This window comes from Ischnura elegans, chromosome X, assembly GCF_921293095.1.
Source record: "Ischnura elegans chromosome X, ioIscEleg1.1, whole genome shotgun sequence".
In the NCBI taxonomy this organism is placed as follows: domain Eukaryota; kingdom Metazoa; phylum Arthropoda; class Insecta; order Odonata; family Coenagrionidae; genus Ischnura; species Ischnura elegans.
Genome location: NC_060259.1, coordinates 77,168,800 through 77,182,912, shown reverse-complemented (window position 1 = coordinate 77,182,912; position 14,113 = coordinate 77,168,800). Strand labels below are relative to the sequence as shown.

Here is a 14,113-nt window from a genome sequence, read left to right as displayed (position 1 = left end):
ATAACTAAAAACCTTGGAAAGGGAGGATACGATTAACGAATTACTAACCAAAATTATTTTTAGATCGCTTCGGATAGCATTCGGAAGAAAGAGACTTAAAGTTGCCAACGAAAGAATTATTCGAAACTTCTCGTCAAAACTTGAAAATGGATATAAAGAAAATACGTCCTTAAAATATTATACCATACGTATAGTAAAAATAATGCCTCATGGGAGATTATTTTGAATTCAGAGGCGATTAATTTACGACTAAAACCCAATTAAATACGGGCAAAACTTGTATTCTTAATTTAAGAGGGCATCGCACTAGCGTGCTAGCCAGGAGAAAATTATTCTTAAATGAAGCGAATCCCCTAAGAATTGGTGCTGGCTTGAGTCCAGAATTCTCAATTTAAGAATACATACTTCCCTCTGATACGAATTTGTTCAAACTTCAAGGTTATTTTCTTCACGCTTTGAGACTCCTCGAATCTTCTACCACAGGCACTTAGCCAAAAGTTTATCTTCGGGGATGTGCTAAATTGGCTAACGAATATTTCATACCCATTCTTTCATTCACTTTCCCTGTAACCAATTCTAAAGGCCGTTTTACTCGGGGCATGTTGCGCAGGTACTGAACAAATTTTTGAAAATGCGAGAATGCGAGCTCGGAATTAGAGCAGGGGCTATTCTGCAATCTCGCATGCATGCATTCTCGCATGCGTTCTAGCAATTTACCGCTTTACACGACGCAATTTTGACTGCGCCTTCGTACATACGTCAGACTGCGCAACGATGTGCCCCGTGTAAAACGGCCTTAAATCCACCTACTCGCTTAAGTTCACCATTCCACACATCTGACTAGCCCTAAGCCAAACGCGCAAGGTGTGTTAATAATGGGAATTTTAGTTTTTGAAAATATATCAATTTATTCGTCTGAATTAATTTTGTGACCTTCAAAGTAGTCCCCATTGAGGTCACAAACAAAACCTCTACAAATCTGAATAACTGACGAGTTACGATCGAAAATAATTATTATGCTTACTGTGGCTGAGATTCAATATAATAATAAAAGTTTCATAAACTTATACTATGCATTTGTGCTAGCGCTTCTCCGAGTCCTCGAAACACTTCCACACTGATACGATTAAGAACTGAGGCAAACACAGGAGATCATCAAACAGGTCTTTACTAAACGGACGACAAAACGAAACAAAGAGACAAATATGAAATTTACAGTTATACGCGAGGACACGAATATTACTAAAGAGGACCCTCAAGTCGACCTCTAAATGTGTTGTCAACCACCACGCATTTAAATGGGTTTACAAAAGTCGCCACTCGCGTCGCTGACGGAGGAATTGATCCGAGTTTCACGGGGAAATATGGTATAATTAGGGGTGTCTACCGAAATTTTCATTCATGATGATGCGATCAATCCAATTATGCAGAACAAATACTTAACACCCCTGCAAAGAAGTGCACCAAATCACGGTGCTGGGATCAGACCGTCACTCTCGAACACCAAGGTCGCATACACGTAGGCCTGTGACGAAGAAATTACTCGAAAACTAAAAAGGACCACCACTGCATGGTGTGCCATATCAGGCACAGATACTTATAACAACTTTTACGCTTCAAATAAGTACTTTTGTGTTATTCTAACTGCCAGAAACACAGTATACACATATCTTATCAATTATTAAATTCTTTTGGCTGCCTGTGTTTGCTAGAACTACAATTTATAAGAAAAGTAAAATGTAAAAAAATTGCAAAACCAATTTTTGACGCATTCACATAGATATGAGTACATGAAATAATAGTGCTGCGAAGTAGCGGTAACCATTGGACTTCATGGTTTTCAGCAGACTACAGGAGAGAGGACTTCATAATTTCAAGCCGGTATCTAGAATAATACCAACAGTGATATCAATTAAATAAGACGTGCCATACATGGCACACCATGCAGTGTAGGGTTAATGTCATCTATGCTTGTAAAACGAGGACCTGGCAACCCTCGCAAAGTTTCCTTTGCGCTGAGTGAGGGTGCGTGTCTCAACTGAAGAAACATTTGCGAGTTCCCTTCAACCCTCGCAAAGTTTTCCTACTGATTGAGCGAGGGCTTATTAAGGGTTTCCAATTGAGAGAGACTGGGGTTGGTCACTACTGCGAATTCTCCCGTTCCAGCAAAGCAACACAGTATCAAAACACGTCTGACGGAGCATGAAAGACGCATACGCCTGTTATACCAGCTAAAGTCGGCGGTAGCGGAGCATTGCTTGGACCTCGGTCATAGGATGGACTTCAAAAATACGAAGGTTTTGTACCGCACTAATAACTATTGGGATAGAATTGTAAAGGAGGCAATTGCTATTAGCCTTGAGGAGAAGAGCTTAAACAAAGATAGAGGCTTCCAACTGAGCGGTGCCTGGAATGCCACAATTAATCGCTACATCCACACACAATAATAACGGCAACCAGGAATATGAATAAATAAATAAGTACCGTAAAAAGTTCCATTAAGAGTTAATCCCTGAAGACGATGGCAGACTCAGCCATTGAAACGTTGGGAGAATTAACCCAATACCACACCCGGTGGAAATCCAGAGAAATTTTTCATCAACACAGTATTTGTTTTGCACCTGTGACGAGATCCTTACGTTACGGCCTTTGGAGATTATTTTATGTTCCACGATTGAGGCCGTAGACCTCACCTCACCTGTTCTATCTACCTCTTGTAAGTTCCTTTATTTTTTGGAAATAGGAGAAGGTAACACGGAAGGAATTTATAGCGAATATGGAGGCTGGGGCATCGTTCTAGTATTGTTTTTGGCAAAAAATACACGAACAAGCAATTAAGTGTGAGCCGAAAACCGCCGAGCTCGTAAAACACGTCTAGCATTAGCGGCTACCACAGACAGAATAAACACTGAATACAGGTGAAATTTTTATCACACCAAGATAATTGAAAAAATTGGCAATCGGACTCTTCAAACTCGTGAGAATTTCCAGAAATTAGTTCCCGTTAATTTATGAAAAAACCTCACACACAAAATATTGAACGTGACATTAACTAACGAACATAAATGCTTCGAAACACTCACCACGTTTCATGTGACGTATGACTTTCAACTCAATCCCCTTTGTAATCTAAATGAGTGCGAAAGAATTCAAGGGTTAACGGGATCGGAGCTTGAACGCGGCGCGCGGTGTAAGAAGAGGATCCAAAAATAAGCCCCGCTAATGACACTGATGTCAATTACGTTTCTTTTCTCGGCAAAAAAAATGCTACGTAATGTGAAAACACAACAGACAATACACTCAACACGAGATTAGTAGCCCGTTATTTCCATCGTCCGCCACATTAAGAAGCCGCATCACTACCGCTCGACCTGTTTATTTTCGAGATGGTTGATCGTTTAGAGCCTAAGCAATAATCTCGAAGTTTTTCAAGTTACATAAAGTAAACCCTTTTCAACAATTTCCTCGATTTTCTAAATTTTACCTCCATATATTTTCCCACATGTAAAATTTCTATAGTTGAGATATACTACCGCTCGACCGGTTAATTTTTGAGATGCGATGATCGTTTAAAACCAAAGCTATCACCTCGAAGTTTTCAAGGTATATAGAGTAGACAACATTTTCAAAATTTCCCTCGAATTGCTTAATGTTGCTTCAGTAGTATCTCACATGTGAAATTTCTAATCTTGAGATACAGGTAAAGCTATTGGCAAGGGTGTACTGTATACAATCTGACAATATTACTGTATTTTTTATATAACAATACGTGATTGTTGTTGGTACGAGGGTGGCCATTAGCTTCGGATAAATCCTCGTGAATCTGAGTGAGTGCAAGCTTGAGACCTACGCGGAAATTTGTTCCTTCGGGCAAATCTGCGATGTGTGTCAGTGAGCGCGGGAGAGTAATTTTTACTTGAAGCATTGCAATAGGTACGAGTGTGGTCACTCGCATAAGATAAATCCTCGTAAATCCGAGTGCGTCCACGACTGGGACCTGCGTGGAAAATTGTTTCTTAGAAAAAAAAAAATCGAGTGTGGGCGATCGTGTCAGAGTTATTTTTCATTTTTATTTTCGGAAGTTTTTATTCGCACGAGTGAGGTCACCGACGTTGGGGAAATCCTCGAAAACATGATTACGTGCCTGCTTGACATCTAAGCGTACATTTTCTCCTCAGAGTAACTTTCCCACTCGAGTTACTGATCTAATGCGCGCATATATTTTTCCGTCGGTTTTATGTTAATAATATTGGAATTTTCGCACTGATTATTATTATCGTGACGGGATTACTAAGTCACTGAGATGAAAACAGACAAAAAACGATCGCTCGAGCCAGAGTGATGCGTACTACTTTTAATGGCATTTTAACCGCTCAGAATTCACTGTTGGCAGTAACTTTCGATCCAATCCCACGACAATAGCAGAATACACGAGATGAATGAATCTGAGAAAGCCTTCAATGCTATCGAAGCCAGGGATGGCAAGTGAAATGAAACGAAATTGGACACCGGTAAAATTTCAACAGTTTCGTTCCCGGGAGCGAAATGTAGAAACGAAAAAGAATAAACGATTTTAATTTTTCCTGATGAATACTTCTGACGAATATTTCTCGGGTTCTCAGCCAGGTTAATACTTTTATATAAGCCGACGTTTCGGGAGACGACTTGTAACACAGCCTTGAGGATGGGAGACAAGTCGTCTCCCGAAACGTCGGCTTATATAAGCATTATATGAAGCATTAACCTGGCTGAGAACCCGAGAAATATTCGTCAGAAACGAAAAAGAATTAAACTCGCGGAGCCAAACTCAGGGTCGAAACGAAATCGAAGTCAAAACTACCTCGAGTCGAAACTAAACTTAAACTCTGCGACAAAACGGAACACAGATAATGTTTCGCACCGGAGGGACCACGTGCTTCACCTTCCAACAGTTCAGTTTCGACCCAGACACCGAGTACGAAGTTTGGCTGAATTAAGTACAGGTTCGCTCTACCGCCATTAGATGCATGGGGCACTCACGTATTTACCATTAACAGGAGAACGATGAACACAGACTGGCCATTCGATTTTTAAGCTCCATGTTTTCACCTCTCTACACGCATTTCAAACGTAATGGGTCGATTTTGATGGTTTCAGGCGTTACTTTATGGAAGTTGCTCATGATGAATGAAAATTGTACTTAGTTTTAATGAATTGTACTTTGTTTTTATAAATATATGTGGAAAAACAAAGTACAATTTTCATTCATTCATCGTAATGGGTCGAAGCTATTCCCTCTTTTCGCCCTCCACTCAACTTCTGGGATCGAAACTTCGCTATGAGTAGCGGAGTTTCGATAAATTTAGTTTTTAATTAATTTCGTTCCCAGGAGCAAAGTTTCGTCCCAGGTCGAAACTAAATTCCTTGGTGACTTTAATTTCGTGCGGGAACGAAACTTAACCCAGGCCTCGTATTTTCGTTTCCCTCCGGGTAGAAATGAAGCATTTTCATTTCGTTTCACTTGCCACCCCTGATCGCAGCACGAGACCCGACCACTTGCACCGCCACCGAGGCCCAGTGAAACTACTGTGCCCTCAAATAGTTCTCAGCCGAAAGCTTTCCTCCGAAAAAGAGAAATAAAGTGAACTCTCCATAAAAAGAAGTTATTGAAGCACACGGGCTGGCGATTCTGCGCTGAAAGATCAGAAGGGAAAACCGAGAGTGGAAGGATTATAATTCTCCATCGTCCGCCTCCCAATTTCGTCATACCTGCTGGAGCTGTTGCGTTGATCTCAACAAACTGTACGCAGTGTGCAGTTATCTCGCTTAAGCATCCCTTGTGATCAAGGAAATGCTATCACAATAGGAATTCTATCTTGCACCAAAATATATTAAGGCTACGGGTCAACATAAAGATATTTTTTTCGATTCATTAAGATGAGAACATCATCATAGATCTGGCATGGTGCCTTAAATAATCTACGTAATAACATTCACTCCAAAGATCATGCCACACTCCCTCGTCTGACTGGTTATTTTCCGCGATAAAATTACTCCAACAAATGTTTAAGATACCATCACGAAATAACGACCTAATATGACGACAACTCTGAACTATCTGACATTACCAGGTGTCTTAAATAATCGTCGGAATAAAGTTCCTTCCTAAGATGACTCTATACTCCCTCGTCTTACAGGTTATTTTTCGCGACAAATCACTCCAATAAATGTTTAAGATTTCATCACGAAATGATGACCTGACTTGAAAACAATACATTTCGCACTATTTTCAGGCCAATGGACTACAGGTCCAGATCTCTAGTCACATTACCTGAAGATATTACAATACGTAATGAAATCGGACGAGAAGTGAAAATTAAGTATTTGTGGAAAATTTCCAGGAACTTTAATTGATACAGTAAAAATTGCTAGTATCGAACACTCATGTAACGAAATCTCGCCCATAAAGATGTGAGTTTCTGGTCCCTTGGACATTCCTTTGATCGCCAAAGTTAATTTCCCCGCAAGTAACATGCACGAATGATACGAAATCCCGGTTGTTACCAACTATTCTTTGCCCCTTGGGTAATTATTCCCTATTTTATAAAGAAATTACGGATATATTCGCTAGTATGCTAACTGATGCTTACCTAATCATTTTCCTACGTGTAGCCATCACCACATAGTTCAACTGTTGATCTTAAAATTCTTCGCTTTACATCCGTTTGATGGAAAGGGCGGAACGATGGTTCATTTGGGGATCTGTTTCTTAAATAAAGACGACTTACGGAATATTAGCCGGCAATCCTCTGATGTTACGGACAAAGTCCTTTATTTAGGACTAGCAGTCCACCTGGCGTCGCTCGGTAAGGATAGTAACCAGAGAAGTTGGAAACTTCGAACTTGGAATTCATGATCACATAGCAGGATTTTTATGTTTTCTCTTTGAGCTTGTCAAGAGATAAGCCAACCCAGCAGGATGTCCAAACGCACATGTTGTGTGACGTCACGTAACAAATGGTAATGAAAAAACGACGCTATGGCCGCGTCGGACGCAAACGCAAGTAGTACTACTGGGTTCAATAGTATGAGATGAACCTATTTACAAACTTTGGTCGAAATCCGTGCAGTCGTATGGAAACGCATAGCGGACAGACAAACAGGCTTCCTATTTTATAGATATGTAAGGATAAAATGAAACCCCGTTTATAACAAAATAGAACGATGGTCCCCTGAAATTCGCTAAGGCCGTTTTACACGGTACACGGAATTGCGCAATCTGACGTACGTGCGAAGGCGCAATCAAAATTGCGTCGCGTAAAGCGGTGAACTGCTAGAACACATGCGAGAATGCGTGGATGCGAGACGGCAAAATAGCCCGTTCTAATTTCGTTCATGCATTCGCGCAATTCCACGCCATTTTAGAAAGTAACGCATCTCTAACCTGCGCAATTCCGTGCCCCGTGTAAAACGGCCTTTATGAGCGATTTTTATTGTATGTAAAAGCAGAGGTTCCGCTGTTATCCGAAATGCTCTCGGCACGCATAGTTGGGGCAACATTGAGCACAACGATCATAATGCGGAAATGGACGATATACGGAGCGAGGGCAAGCATTCTCATGGACCAAGTATTTGAAGTCAGGAAGAAGTACCGAGCACGTACTCGCCTGCTTCAATAACAACAAAACTGACGGTCGAAGCATTCCTGCCGTGACCTCGACGCCACATAAGCAGAGAGACGCGTGCCTACCTCCAAGTTTCAAGTGATGAAAGGTTTCCCCTTTATATAGTTTTCACGCAACTCCGACCTTTGGAGCACAAGATTAGAATACAATAAATCCTTTCTGCTTTTCGATGATTTCAAACCGGTCACACTTATTTGCAATAGATCAATGGAACTAAAGCGGCACGTGGATATGGGGTATTCGCTCCACGATCGAGGAAATCTCAATCGTGGAAAAAAGCTCGGCTCCAGTCCTTTTTCCTGCTGCTCCACGCTGCGCTTTTTAATCCGAGATCTCCTTCAATTTGACGCCTTTCGACCCCGCGCTGAAAGTAAACGTGCTGATCTACCGCCGATGAACCTTGGAAATGACGATTCTTTAGATGGGCAATCGCGTCGCCGCGACACTGCGCTGCTGCCTCCAGATTCTCCTACACCTTCAAACAGGATTCCTACGCGAGCTTTAAACGTAGGAAAACCCAATGCGATGGTGTCCGTAAAAGAGTGACATTGTGCCAAAAAAGTGCCCGTGACCGTAAGTGGGAGAGTACGTATACTAGAGGTACTATCCTTTATAAATGCATATCCTCAATAGAGGAACTGAATATTTTCCCTAAGTCAGAGGTGTCCGTAAATCGGAGGTGTCCGTGAGCAGAGGTTTCAAAGTATATGGAATTTAATAGCGATGAAAATTATCACGGTTATCCACAGATTTCCCTCCTGCGCGACAGAGCTGACGAGAAAAATGTCAAACTCTCAGCCGCCAAGGCATTTGAAATAAACCGTGAATAAAGAGTACGTAGGGTGGGAGGGAAGGGGAAGACTCGAGGAAGCATACGATCCAAAGAGTGGAAAGGGCACGTCCCATCGCTTAAAGAAGAACTAAAACCGTCACGACATCTGCTTTCGATTTTACCAACTAAGTGGCCCATACAATGAAAACCAGATACCTTAAAAATCACGAATAATGCAAAGAGGAATCTCAAGTCGACCGCTGAACGTATTGCTACCTACCGCGCATTTACATGGGTTTACAAAAGTCGCCACAAGCGTCATCCACGACGGGAAATACGATCCAAATTTCACGAAAAAAATACGCTGCATTTAGGACTGTTTGCCGAAATATACACTGAGGATGATTTGATGCGTCAAATTCATAATTTTTCCAAGCTATTCATCACTATTTTAAATATCATAAATGATTGAGTCACCAATTTTAATGCATGCAATTGCTCACGCGGAAAATGTGGGTCTGTGCCTCCTTTTCACAAACCGATACAAGTTAACAATAATTCGTACGAAATCATCCGCAAAGAATGAAGTCGCCAACAACTACATCGTCGTTTCTGTTTTATGGTTATTGTAAATTTTGAACTTCAAATGATGTTTGCAAAGTTGCGTTATATGCCAGGCACTCGAATATACTTTCTGGTTATTTTGAGCTTTAAAAGCGCAAAAGCAAGTACTTAATTAGTGGATCCATTTTTTGGGAAACGTATATTATAGATTCTTATAGGTGAGCGTCACATAAGGAGACGGTAATTGGCTAAATTTACGCCGGAAGATAAGGTCTGCATCACCTTCCCCGTGATCACCGGCGTCCTTTCGTCTGCCACATTGGGACAACTGCTCCGCGAAGCGTCGATCTCACAACTGTCTCAGTTCCCTTCACGGAAATCCCTTACCTCAGACACTAAGAGTATTCCCAAAATATCGCCTCCTTTTCCACCACACTCGAATGCATTTGAGTGCAAGGCTCAGATTAGGCAAATTATAAATGAGAACACGAATATTCTACACTAGCGGCGTTTTCCCATACTCGAAATTATAATTACCAACGATATTTTCCCTAGAATGTACGTTGTCGAGAGAAAAAACACTACCAAAAGTTATGTAATTTTGTACAATTGATGGAGAATACTTCGATAATTCGTGGAATTCCATTGTAGTAATATGAAATACAATGTAATGTTTCCGTATACACAATTTAATTAACGAGCCAATATAGTTCACTACACTGCAGTTTCATCAGGAATAATTTAAAAATTAAAAAATAATAATAAATTATAATACAAAAATATATTTATTGTTCTTAAAAAAATAAGAGTAAATAAAAATTTAAGTAAAACGATAACAAATTCATTAATTATGCATGTGGAAATAGTGTTAAGTATTTCATTCTATATTCAATATATTTTTTTGCAGTGGAGGTTTTTCATCCTTCTTTCATTCGGAGGCCATTATTTTGCTAATGAGTAATCCTCCTTATACTTAATTATAGAGGCAGGGATTTCGGTGATCAGGGAGGTCATAAAATTTTAAGCTGTCGTGAGACTATAAAATACTGACTAGCAATCCAAAATCGTCGAAAGTTTTTAAAAACGAGTGGGATAAAAAGTTGGTAAAAATAAAACAAAAAATATTTTAAAACACTCGGAGAATTAAGCGTTTGTTAAGGAGTATTAAGAGCTTGATAGATGAGTAAGGATTGGCACGCAATATAATTATGTAAACCTAATCTGCACCTACGCTACATCTTCCTAGTTATGATAAGTTTATTTTTTTACATTGTAGTGCATTTTATATTGTTCTTGGAAAAAGCGCGTATCTTCAATATTATAAGTTTATTTTTATTTTCTACTTTTTAGTGGTGAATCAGGTAATCGATCAAACTAGAGTCGTTAAAGAAAATTCTGCCAAATAATGTATAGCAAACGCTACCAATTCAGAAAATTTTTAACTATTTCTATACATGGAAATTTAGTTCATTAATTAGAGAACGGTGGAAAAAATTCAAACGTCTGATTATAGAATAATATAAACTTAACAGAATCAAGCAAACGTGCAAAATTTTAAGCCGATCCGACATTGGGAAGTGAGTTAAAAATCAATTACAACATGTTATCGATGAAACAGACAAACAGATGCAGTAAGTTATGAAAAAGCGAGCAAAGTATTGCAAAATTCAACTTGTCTCGCAGGAATAACGCGATGAGGCCGGAATCAGTCAGACGACTGAGAAACGGGGGACGTTCCTTACACAAATGAAGAGAGTGGCCCAGTGCCAGAAGGATAACACTCACCCCACCCATTGAGATGAGCTGTTCGGAGAAATAAAAGGCGGCATCTTCCAAGAAATAAACCATCCCTCGCCTCTAATTCCAAAGTTAAAGAGGTCGTATCACTCCCACTCGAAGGGTCCTTTCCCGCGAAGTATTCCTTGTTTTTAACTTCCCCTTTTAATGATATTTTCACGGTTCACAGAATAAGCACTCGTTCACATTTTCCCGTATCTTAGACATGAAAATTCTACCTCAATATTATCTGGAATATTTTGCCAGCATCAATCGATGTTCACCAGGTTGAGTTTTGTGTCAGACATCCGTATCTACTTTTCGGTTATTTTGCACCTTAGTTGCATATTTAATTAGTCAATTATTTTTTTGGAAAATCTATTCCGTAGCTTCATATATGTGAGCATCAGATAAATTACTTAAAACTACGCGTACTTAAAACTTATATTTATAATAAAGGTACACGTTGAAAAGGGTTAATTCCATTTACCATGAAAAGTCAACAAGATGAAGTACCTTCTAAACAAGTTGTACGTCACAGCCGATTGGTAACCGAACGAGTAGTTACTGAGATATAACTATTCAAACTCGGATACGTCGACTTCTTTTTAGGAAAGTAGGCTATAATTTTGAAATGTTTATAATAAAAATAACAATAGTTACGTCACCTTAATATATAAGAGCATTTTTTTTAAAGAAACATCAGTTCCTTCATTGCAATGAACTCATTGATTGACAATCACATAAAACCAAGCCCTGGAGCGAAGAAAAGTACACCCAAGAAAGATTCGAACCCGTTACCTTTAGGCTGGCAGTCGATGACATAAGCCTGATGACATGGCGAGTCAAAAATAAATACCTTCGCCGTGTCCCAAGTTCGCGTTATCATATAGATTATCCGAGCTTTCAGTGACCGTTAATTAACATGAAATATTTTTATGCGCATATCTTCCTATTTATTTAGAAAAAAATAAAATTACAATAATATAATTATGAAAAGGTATATTTCCTATGTGAAATTCGTGATCCGCGACCTTTTAAACCTATAAATTGTCAACTTTCATTCCGATTTTCTGTTTTATGAGAAATTTTTTTCTGATTCATATTCTCATTCGCGAAAATGTTGACATTCTTTAATTTCTAAGGTCAAATTCGTAATCAGCGACCTCGGAAATCGCATTTGCCGCGTTACATGGGTACATTCGGGCCCAAGATCTGTAATAGGCAAACAAATGAGATTTTTGAGGAAAGAGTAAGTAAGGGTATTAAGGGAACATGATGGCCTAATAGGTTAAGCCTTGAGCTACTAATCAGAGGGTCCGTGGTTCAAATCACGAGCCTTCGGACAACCACAAATTAAATCCTCGAAGTGAGAGATGGACCAGGGAAAGAAGGTGACCCACGTAGCCTGAAAAAGTAGTCCACACGCCGATAGCTGATACATCAGTGGTGACCTCAACCCCCATTAATCCTAACTATTTTCACGTCGAATGAGCAAGTGGTTGTAAATTAGTGGAGAAGGATTCAAATAATTATGAGGAGGTACCATTACCGCTCGACCGGTCATTTTTTCATGGAGATTTTCAAATTTAAAAATATACCCTGCCATCTTGAATTTTTTAGGTTATAATGAGTAGACCTGTATCTTCACATACACAGTTTCAAATATTACATCAGAATTTTCTCGGAGGTAAATAAATCTCTTCGACTTGAGATCCCGATAAGTTACGATGAGGGTTAACTTAATGTGCTTAGAAAATTAGTAGAGGTTAGAGAAATTTTTCACTAAGTAATACGAAACGAAAAAGTTACAATATAATCGGTCGAATGGGAGTGATGCGCCCTCTTACGATGCATATTAAAAATTTCAGGATATTATAAAACCTTATCCAACGGTTGCTCATGCATCAAATTTATAAATCTAACCCAAGTTTTTTCTCAACTAAATTTGCATATTTGGAGCACAGACCAGTGCTGAAAAATAATAAGAGCAAAGAAAATACACTCTCGGAGAGTCTCGTAGCTTCTGTGAGATTTTTTCGATCCCGCAAAATATTTCTCCGTTTTTCCTCACGTTCATACCGATGTACTCATTTCCATTACGCTAGAGGGGTGAAAGAAAGTAAAAAGAGGCAACGACAGGCACAAATGATTTAAGATACTGCGGTAACATTTAAGAGGACGTATCACTTGTGTTCGAACAGTCTCATTTCGTATCGTATCTCTCGTGTCACACTTCAATCTACTTGAAATTTTTGGGTATATGAAGTAGACCACATCACAACGCGCATACCTCAAATTTGAAAATTATACCTAAGCATTTTTTACAAGTTTTATATTTGAGATAACCACATGCTGACAAAGATCACCTCTACATACCCAGAAATTAAAAAATATATAATCTCACTTTTAAAAGACCCATATTCAGATTTTCAAAGCGTAAACAATAAACCTTATTCAACAGTGGCCTGTATAGCAAATTTAAAAATCCCCAGTATTTTTTCAGAAGAAAAATTGCCATACGCGGGACACGGACAAATGATGAAAAATAAAGAAGTCACATTAAAGAATGCACGCTGGGAGAGTCTCGTAGCTCGTAGTACAGATGTAAGATTTTTTTCTAAGGGTATTCCGCAAAATATTTCTTTGTTAGTCCTCTTGTTCATACCGATACACTAATTTTCATTTCTCTAGAGAAGTGAAAAAAGGAACAAAGAGGCAACAGGCACTAATAATTTAAGATACAGCAGTAACATTAAAGAGGACTTGCTTGTGCTCGACCAATCTTATTTCGTAGCGCATTACTCATTTCATTCTTACGCTATTGTCTTGAAGTTCGCAGGTAGTATGAACTGTAGAAAGGAAAATACTCGGATGGCCGTATAATTTTCCCACGGCTCGTCCACCTTGCAAGTCAAAATTGTCACTGTGCTGGTGCGCGGGAAGGAGGAGAGATTCCTCGTTCCCTTGCTGATCCTCGACGACGCTCTCTTTGGAGCAATTTTTTCTCCCGGAAGATTGAAGCCATCTGTAGGTGAGTGAATGCGTGAGTGACTGCGTATGGAGTGCGTGTGTTTCCGCAAATCACTGGCTATCCCTATCAGGCCTATCCTGTGAAGATTCCCGGTTTTTTGTGGAGCGAGAATCCTTAGTGGAGGTCCCTACAGCCCCCACAAAGGATCTTGTTGTGTATGTTTGTTGTGAGTGAATATGTGTGTGTTTTGGGCTTTCCGGCTGAGAGGCTGGTGTTTGGTCCCTGCGGTGAATTTCTCCCCCTTCCCACACAACAACACAGTGACCATTTTGACTTGCAAGGTGGACGAGCCGTGGGAGAATT

At 39.6% G+C, this 14,113-nt stretch overlaps 1 protein-coding gene across 4 annotated transcripts in view; it reads right to left on the bottom strand.

Moving 5' to 3' along the window:
- The window catches only part of LOC124170486 (transcription factor EC), a 195,868-nt gene that overhangs the window by 131,564 nt on the left and 50,191 nt on the right, over window positions 1-14,113 (bottom strand). The gene's annotated exons all lie outside the window — the stretch shown is intronic.